The sequence below is a fragment of the Haematobia irritans genome, chromosome 2 (assembly GCF_050003625.1).
Source record: "Haematobia irritans isolate KBUSLIRL chromosome 2, ASM5000362v1, whole genome shotgun sequence".
In the NCBI taxonomy this organism is placed as follows: domain Eukaryota; kingdom Metazoa; phylum Arthropoda; class Insecta; order Diptera; family Muscidae; genus Haematobia; species Haematobia irritans.
The window spans coordinates 76,473,480-76,481,889 of NC_134398.1; the positions used below are offsets into that span (position 1 = coordinate 76,473,480).

The 8,410-nt window shown below is 35.5% G+C and overlaps 2 long non-coding RNA genes across 4 annotated transcripts; both read left to right on the forward strand.

Moving 5' to 3' along the window:
* The first annotated feature begins 644 nt into the window (after positions 1-644).
* Positions 645-4,597, forward strand: LOC142223024 (uncharacterized). The gene is made up of 2 exons (XR_012718496.1): positions 645-934; positions 4,435-4,597. It is a non-coding gene; the product is annotated as an uncharacterized LOC142223024 (long non-coding RNA).
* Positions 4,598-5,483: 886 nt separating this feature from the next.
* Positions 5,484-7,282, forward strand: LOC142223026 (uncharacterized). Of its 3 annotated transcripts, none has more exons than XR_012718498.1 (4): positions 5,484-5,894; positions 6,014-6,164; positions 6,229-6,334; positions 6,398-7,282. It is a non-coding gene; the product is annotated as an uncharacterized LOC142223026 (long non-coding RNA). The 3 variants fall into 3 exon arrangements; XR_012718499.1 differs by having other exon boundaries at positions 5,484-6,164; positions 6,398-6,905; positions 6,965-7,281; XR_012718497.1 differs by having other exon boundaries at positions 5,484-6,164; positions 6,398-7,281.
* The last annotated feature ends 1,128 nt before the right edge of the window (positions 7,283-8,410 follow it).

Below are 8,410 nucleotides of genomic sequence, written 5' to 3' on the forward strand. Positions count from 1 at the left end.
TTTTATACTAATTAAAAACTAATTGAATAAGAAAATAAAATCAATTTTGGTTCTCATTTTTGCTCATGATGCGAAATATAGCGTCTTGAAAAAGGCCATAGTCAAAATGACGAAGGATGACGTTAGTGTACAAAAAATAAGGATGACTTTCCAGGGTTAATAAATAAATTATTTCTTAATTCACATTGCAAATGGCGCCGTGCTATAAACGTCAGTTTTTCAACACGAAAAAACAAAGTATCACAAATGGAAAAAATTTTGCAAATTTTTCGCATTTTTTGGTTTTGTATGGAGTTTCAACGCGAAAACCGAACAGAGTACCGGCCTTTAGCCGTTAAAATTGCCATTTTTATCATCATATAATTATAAATAAACCATATTAGTCATTATGTTTTGTATGGCAATGTAATTTGCAAAGATACGTTACCAATAAAGACACAACAAAATAAAAATAAACACAATTTACTTGAAGTAATTTCTTTTGGCATAAATGTTGAATGAAAAGAGTGCAGGAACAGGTCTATTAACCAAATTGAAAATTCTTCATTTTCTTTTCTTTTTTAGATTCGTAACATCATACCCATTTTTTTCCAACTCTCTCATACATGTATGCACCTAAACTCATGAGCCTATTGGAAAAAAAAGAGGAAGCATATAGACATCTTGTTATTTCAGATAATCTTTGGTTTTAAAGCTTCTCTAAAACTTTCATCGCAATGGAAATGATGTTCAGACTCGGCTATAAAAAGGAGATTCCTTGTCTTTGAGCTAAACATGGAATTGGAGAGAAGTTCGCCACTTGCGGTATTACAGTGGACTAAGTTGTCTAAGTGAGCCAGAAATAATGGGCTGCCACTATAGCTAACCTAAAATGAATGTATCACATTACAACCTAGCTATTTTAGGAGAAAATTGCCAACTAAATATGACCTAAGTGAATATTATATGCGTTTAGTATGAATCACTTTGATTTATTGCTAAAAGTACCTATTTTACTGGTCACCTTTGATGACATACTTCCTCATAACTTTTAGTTTTTCGTCCTCATACTTTTAGTTTTTCGTCCTTTTTTCATGTCTCGAGCTAGAAATGTCCGGTTATATCGTTGGATCTGTGATAAGTTAAGTGGAGCAAAACATAACGATGAAAATAGGACACATTTTCACAAAATGTTTTACTGTGATTCTGTACCGGCGGAAAAATACCACCCGTTTAAAAAAAGTCAGGTTTCTCTTCATGCTCGAAATGATGATACTCTAACGTAAGAATAAGAATAAGATGGGCGCTAAATAGCTTTGGACCATTCAAATCCCCCGGACCTGATGGAATTACTCCGGCGGAGTTACAAGCAGTAACTGACAAAATTATCCCCTGGTTGTCGGCGATATATAAAGGATGTATCAACTTATCATATATCCCAGGAAAGTGGAGGGAAACCAAAGTCGTTTTCATACCTAAAGCGGGAAAAGCCTCTCACACGAGGGCGAAGGATTTCCGACCAATCAGCTTATCCTCATTCCTACTTAAGACTCTGGAGAAGATGATAGATATTTATCTTAGAACTAGCATCGATTCAAGTTTGTTCTCGAAACGACAGCATGCATACTCGAAGGGCAGGTCTACTGAGACCGCACTACGTGAACTAGTCAGATTTATTGAAAGCTCACTATCTGTCAAAGAATACACAATCGTGGCGTTTCTAGACATCGAAGGGGCGTTCAATAATGTCCATCCGAGCTCGATACTCAGGCTGTTAGACGAACTGCTAATGAAGAGACGTATTTCAGCCACACTAGGACAAGCAAACATACAAAGGTATGTGAACAGAGGCACTCCCCAGGGAGGATTTCTATCACCTCTTCTTTGGAATGTTGCTATAAATAACCTTCTGGTTACTCTAGAAAAAGAAAGGATAAAAGTGGTGACATACGTAGATGATGTGGCTCTGGCAGTCAGGGGAAAATTCCCATCCACAATCAGAGATACTATTCAGAGGGCCCTCCGGATGACTGAGAAATGGGCGAAAGACAATGGTCTTGGGGTAAATCCTGCAAAGACTGAATTAGTGATGTACAGCGAAGATCGCAAAACTCCCACGGTTAGGCTCATATCCTTAGGGGGTATTGAAATTCCCTTTGGTGAGTGTGCAAAATACCTTGGCGTTATTTTGGACAGGAAGCTGAACTTTAAGCTTAATATTGAAGAAAGGGCGAGAAAAGCAACTGTAGCTTTGTACTCGGGCAAAAAGGCAATAGGAAAAAAGTGGGAACTAAAACCAAAAATTGTGCATTGGCTATACACGGCAGTGGTTAGACCTATAATGCCATATGGTGTTGTAGTCTGGCGGCACTTCAGAAACCGACTTGTTTAGATATGGCGTATGACGTGTTTGTGTATTTCAGGTGCATTCAGCAAGACAGGAACAAATTCCCTTAATGTCATATTGCATATATTGCCTTTAGACATTTTGGCCAAACAGTCAGCTGCAACAACGGCTGTGCGGTTGCGCGAGCTATCGCTGTGGTCGGAAAAAAGTTACGGTCACAGTTCGGTCCTCAAAATAATGTCAGATGTGCCTAACGTAGTGGATTACACATTGGCGAGTCCACTTTTCGACAAAAAGTATGAGACTCTAATCCCCAACAGTGAGGCGTGGTGCACACAGACCCCGGGGAATAAAGAATATATAGATTTCTACACTGATGGCTCCAAATTGGATGGACAAGTGGGGTTCGGAGTATATTCTAATGATCTGGAACTTCGAATAGCGAAAAGATTACCCAATCACTGTAGTGTTTTTCAGGCTGAAATATTAGCAATAAGAGAGGTGGCGAATTGGCTGATAAGTAATGTTCCAAAAAATGTGGGCATTAATATATACTCAGACAGTCAACCTGCAATAAAATCCTTGGACTCTGTGTTCCTCAACTCGAAAACGGCCATCGACTGCCGCACATCTCTCAATGAGATGACTGAGCAGTACAATATTCACCTAATATGGGTGTCTGGCCATAGGAACATACCGGGGAACTGCGAAGCGGATGAGTTGGCAAGGCTAGGGACTACCTTACATATTCCAGGGGAACTAGAATTTGTTGGTATGCACCTAGCTACCTGCAAGCTCATACTGCGTGAGAAGGCTGTTATGATGGCAAATGTTCGATGGAGAACATCAAGCAAATATGGCCCCATTTCAACTTAAACCGCACACTAGATATGCTAATGTTCTCGAGACGTCAGATATCACTCCTGATATCTGCTATAACGGGTCGCTGCCTGATAGGCGATTTTGCAAAAACTATTGGCGCGAAGTATAATGACTATTGTATGAGCTGTCATGATGCGGAGGAAAAAGAATCAATTAAACACCTCTTGTGTGAGTGTCCTGCATTTTGCGTAAAGCGCAAGCAACTTTTAGGAGCATATAGCTTCAAATTACTGGCGGATCTGGAAAACGTTAACTTAAGCAGTCTGCTAATGTTTTTGGAACAATCTGGTTGGTTCAGCGAAGAAAAATAATCGAGAAGGTTCAGCGGTTAAAACTAGAAGTACCTTGTATGCACCTAGCTACCTGCAAGCTCATACTGCGTGAGAAGGCTGTTATGATGGCAAATGTTCGATGGAGAACACCAAGCAAATATGGCCCCATTTCAACTTAAACCGCACACTAGATATGCTAATGTTCTCGAGACGTCAGATATCACTCCTGATATCTGCTATAACGGGTCGCTGCCTGATAGGCGATTTTACAAAAACTATTGGCGCGAAGTATAATGACTATTGTATGAGCTGTCATGATGCGGAGGAAAAAGAATCAATTAAACACCTCTTGTGTGAGTGTCCTGCATTTTGCGTAAAGCGCAAGCAACTTTTAGGAGCATATAGCTTCAGATTACTGGCGGATCTGGAAAAAGTTAACTTAAGCAGTCTGCTAATGTTTTTGGAACAATCTGGTTGGTTCAGCGAAGAAAAATAATCGAGAAGGTTCAGCGGTTAGAAGTACCTATATGTAATAGGTACTTTTAGTTAATGTGGTATCACAATGGATTGAATAGTCTAAGTGAGCCTGAATCTTAATCGGGCTGCCACTTTAACCTAACCTAACGTAAGAATCAGGACCAACGAGAATAAAAACGACCGAAAAATGGCAGGTTATAAACACTTTTTTTGAAAATGTGCCCTATTTTCATCGATATATTTTCAACCACCTTACTTATAACAGATCCATTTGTACACGTTTGTTCGTCATCTCAATACCTTGCATTTAAGCACAAATAATCGGACAATTCTAGCTCGAGATATTAATTGTATATTGAAAAAAATGACGACTTCAGGAGATGAAAATATATAAAAAAGCCACCTCTCATTAAATGTATGTTTTAGTGTAAACTAGTGTAAATATTAATTGTTTTTTTTTACTTCTTTGCATTACAGATTGTATAAAAATTTTTATATTTTGCCTTATACACGCCAAAGAAGAAAAACAAACGCAATTAATTCCTGGACAACACTCCAACTCAACTTCCAATAGCTCTTTAATTTCGATGGAATTCAATTTAATTCACACCTTTAATAAATAAAGAAGTTAATTAAATGATTTACGGGTTTTATTTCAAAATATCATTAAAAAAACGACAAATTTTGTTGTTGAGACAACAAACATTTGTAGTTGCTATAGCATTAAAAATGTTAGCTATTTCAACTAACGCAGTTTGCTATTTCAGCAGCGCTGTTTGTCAAAAACTTTCAGCCAACACGTTTGCTAATCCAGAAGCATTTGTTTGATATTTTAGCTGTAAAAAAGTTTGCTGTCCCTTTTTCAGCCACAAAAACTGCTCATTTAGCAAATTTTTGGGTGTACTTATTTTTATTTGAAATAAAAGAAAATATGCGTGATTTGGTAGGGGCCTTCCCACTGTGTTTGCAATTTGGGACTTAATCCTTTCTTTCGTTGCGGATTAAAAAACAGAACCAATTGTCCTTCTTAAGCCTGTTGCTGACAATTTTTATTTTGTTGCGCACTGATTCGTGAACTTCGCCAAACGTGTTGTGTATGTCGTTACTGTTTTAGCTCCGAATATCAAATCTCCAGGCAACTTCAATTCCTTTCCGAAAAGAAACTTGGCCGGTGTTAGTGACGTAGAATCGTGTATGGCTGATCTATAATGCGCTTCACAGACTATCAGTTATTCCGGATGGAATATTGGTGTTTGTAAAGAATCTTACAGTGTGTCGAATCGATACGACTTATCGGCGATGACTAAATAATCGGTAAATGTGTTATCGATCCCATAAACATGCAGCAGCACGTGTTTCGTAAGTTATCTTGGTAACTCTGCTAAAAGTGTTATAACACATAACAAAATGGCGGACTGGTGTATAACAGATTCCATGGCATATGTGTGTAAAGGCCGGTACTATGTTCATTCTTGCGAAAAATTTTTATAGAAACCATTATTTAGCACATAGAAAGCGGTGTTTATTTAGGTAACTTGGAGCGCTATTTTACAGGGAGCGATATTGAATTAAGTTGGTGGTTGCTGTTTGTTATTACAAAATTAATATTTTATTTTCCTTGGGCAATTGATCTGCTGCTCCTTTGATCCTTTGTATAGTTTCGGAACAAAAATATAATCCGTGTTTGTGTTATAAACCCACACAAATATTTTTAATAAATAAATTATTTCTTAATTCACATTGCAAATGGCGCCATGCTATAAACGTCAGTTTTTCAACTCGAAAAAAAAAAAACAAAGTACCACAAATGGAAAAATTTCGCTAGTTTTTCGCATTTTTTAATTTTGTATGGAGTTTCAACGCGAAAACCGAACAGAGTACCGGCCAATAAACACAGGATGAGCGTTTTTCAAATGCAACAACTTTTCAGTTTGAGGGTAAATATAATTTTCAACATAAATTCAACTTGGCTTGAAATAGCTCATCTTCAATACATCTTCAAATTGTTTGCGAATTACTTCCAATTTGCCAAAATGTTGACGAAATCTTTGAAAAGGTGTTGAAGATAATATGAGAAAACTTTGACAAAACACTACCCTAAAATGCAACGAAAAAACCATGTGGTTTTCAATACTTTTTGTGCAACGTGGTCAATTGCAAGAAATAAAAAAAAAAATGGAAAATAACCAAATAGTTTATAAAAATAGGTAAGTGAAAATAAAAAATGAAATAAAACTTTAAGGAAGTCACTAAATGTATATCTCTTTGCAGAAAACTAAAATTATGGATTCTATGTTCTTGAAAACATTAAAAAGCTGACCGATGAAAAAATGGTGGACAATTAACTGGAACTGCTTCAAATAGTTTATAATAATTGGTATGTCAATATGAAATTAAATCAACATTTTAGAGAAGTCACTAAATTTAAATCTCTTTGCAGAAAACTAAAATCTTTGGATGCTACATTCTTGCAAACATTAAGAAGCTGACCAATGAAAAATGAGTGGCTTATCGACAAGAAAAAGTTTCCAGAAACATTACAAGTGCAACCAATTAAAATTGTTAAAAACAACAAATTGTTGAAATCAACAACTTCTGCATGAAAATGTGCATCACATCGTCAGCATAGACCAAGGAAGGTATAGACATCTCAAGTGAATTCACAGCGCTGTAGTTTGTCTGCACACCGTAGATGGCTCTTTTTCGTCTGCAATTGAGTGATTTTTTAATTTGGCTTTAATTTGTTTTCTTTCCTTTGTTCTCTCGTTGAAACACCAAATATTGTGAAAGTTTATAAAATACTATTCATCCACACCTTTTTTGTAATGCAAATTGACTAATTTATACGGTAATTCTCGTTTTCCAAAAAGAAATTGAGTCACTTGACTGCGCAATTGAGTGGAATGACTGCGCACTGCAAATAAACAAAACAATGGTGAATTGTTAAGGTATGTCTCTATATTTTCTTGGTCTATGATTGTCAGTTTAATTCATATGCTATTATCAGTTTAAAATGGATATATTGTGAATTCCTTCTGCTGGAAATCAATTCTAACACGCGGTCCAGTACGTTCCCAATTTCAAATTGCCCGCATGTTAATAAATTTTAATGCTGTTTTGTGACACCAAAAGGAAGGAAATCGAATTATCAATGCAAAAGTGTTTACTAATAATGTTTAAGATATTTAAAGTTTTGTTGTTTGTTTTGTTCTTATTTGTTTATATGTTTAATAAGAATATTATTTATCAATTGGTATTGTAGTGTATTATGTAGTGTAGTGTACTATTATATATTTTATTTTGATGAAAATGAATAAATTATACAAAATTCATAGAATTTTGGCTTTGACTTTCAATTTGAATTGGGGATATCAATCATACAAATTTAGGTTGAAAAGTATTTGGAACGATGTTAATTTTGAATTTGACTCGCATCGAAAATTGTTTGACAAATTATTGAGTAGCGATGCATTTCAGTTTGAGGATAACACTTGAGATATTATTGCTAATGTGTTGAATTTCATTGTTGAGGGTAATGTCTGTTTTTTGTTGAAAACGCGACAATTTCTCAACTTGAATATTACCCTAATCCTTTGAAAAAATGTTTGAAAATTGTTGAAATTTAGCATTTTTCAAACGTTTGTGTTTATTGGGTATTTTTGTTTTCATTAAAAATGTAGATTATTACACTCTTAGAAAAATATGTTTTTCATATGTTCCGATATAAACAAAATGTGTTTCGGGCACAATTTTAAAACACAATATATTTAAGTGTAAACAAGGAATGTTCCTAAACTAACACTAAATGTTTGGGACATCTATGTTAATATGTTAGAATATATTATGTTTGGGGCATGAATGTTTCATAAAAATCATATGTGTGAATGCAAACATATATAAATTTACAAATTTCGACTAAACATACATATGTTGTGATATTTTATTCAAAGCGACAGAGAGAGTATAGAGAAAGAAATAGAGATGGAAACCGGGAGAGTTGACGGGAGAGTCCACGTGGCAAACAAATGTATGTTTCTGTTAAATAATGTTATGTTTGCATGGGCTCGTGGGCGCTGCAAACTATGCTATATAAGTGTAACTTATAACGATAATTATCTACTGGTGACTATAACAGCCACGTAGTCCAGTGGGTAGTTTGTTGGCTTACAAACTGTATAGTCCTCGGTTCGATTCTCCGTGCAGGCGAAAGGTAAAATTTGAAAAAAAATTATAAAAGTGAATAATTTCTTCAACATTATTTGTATTACAGAAAAAGGTGCCAAGAACTAAAATATTTCGAGGAAGTGAAAATTACGAGTATGTTAGGCAATGAGCACAATCGTCTTTTGGAAAAATTCTTCCAAGCATATAATATTTGTGGGCTCAAAATGCTTCCAAACATATGATATGTTCACATAATACAAACATACTAATGTTTCGGCAGTATCCAATA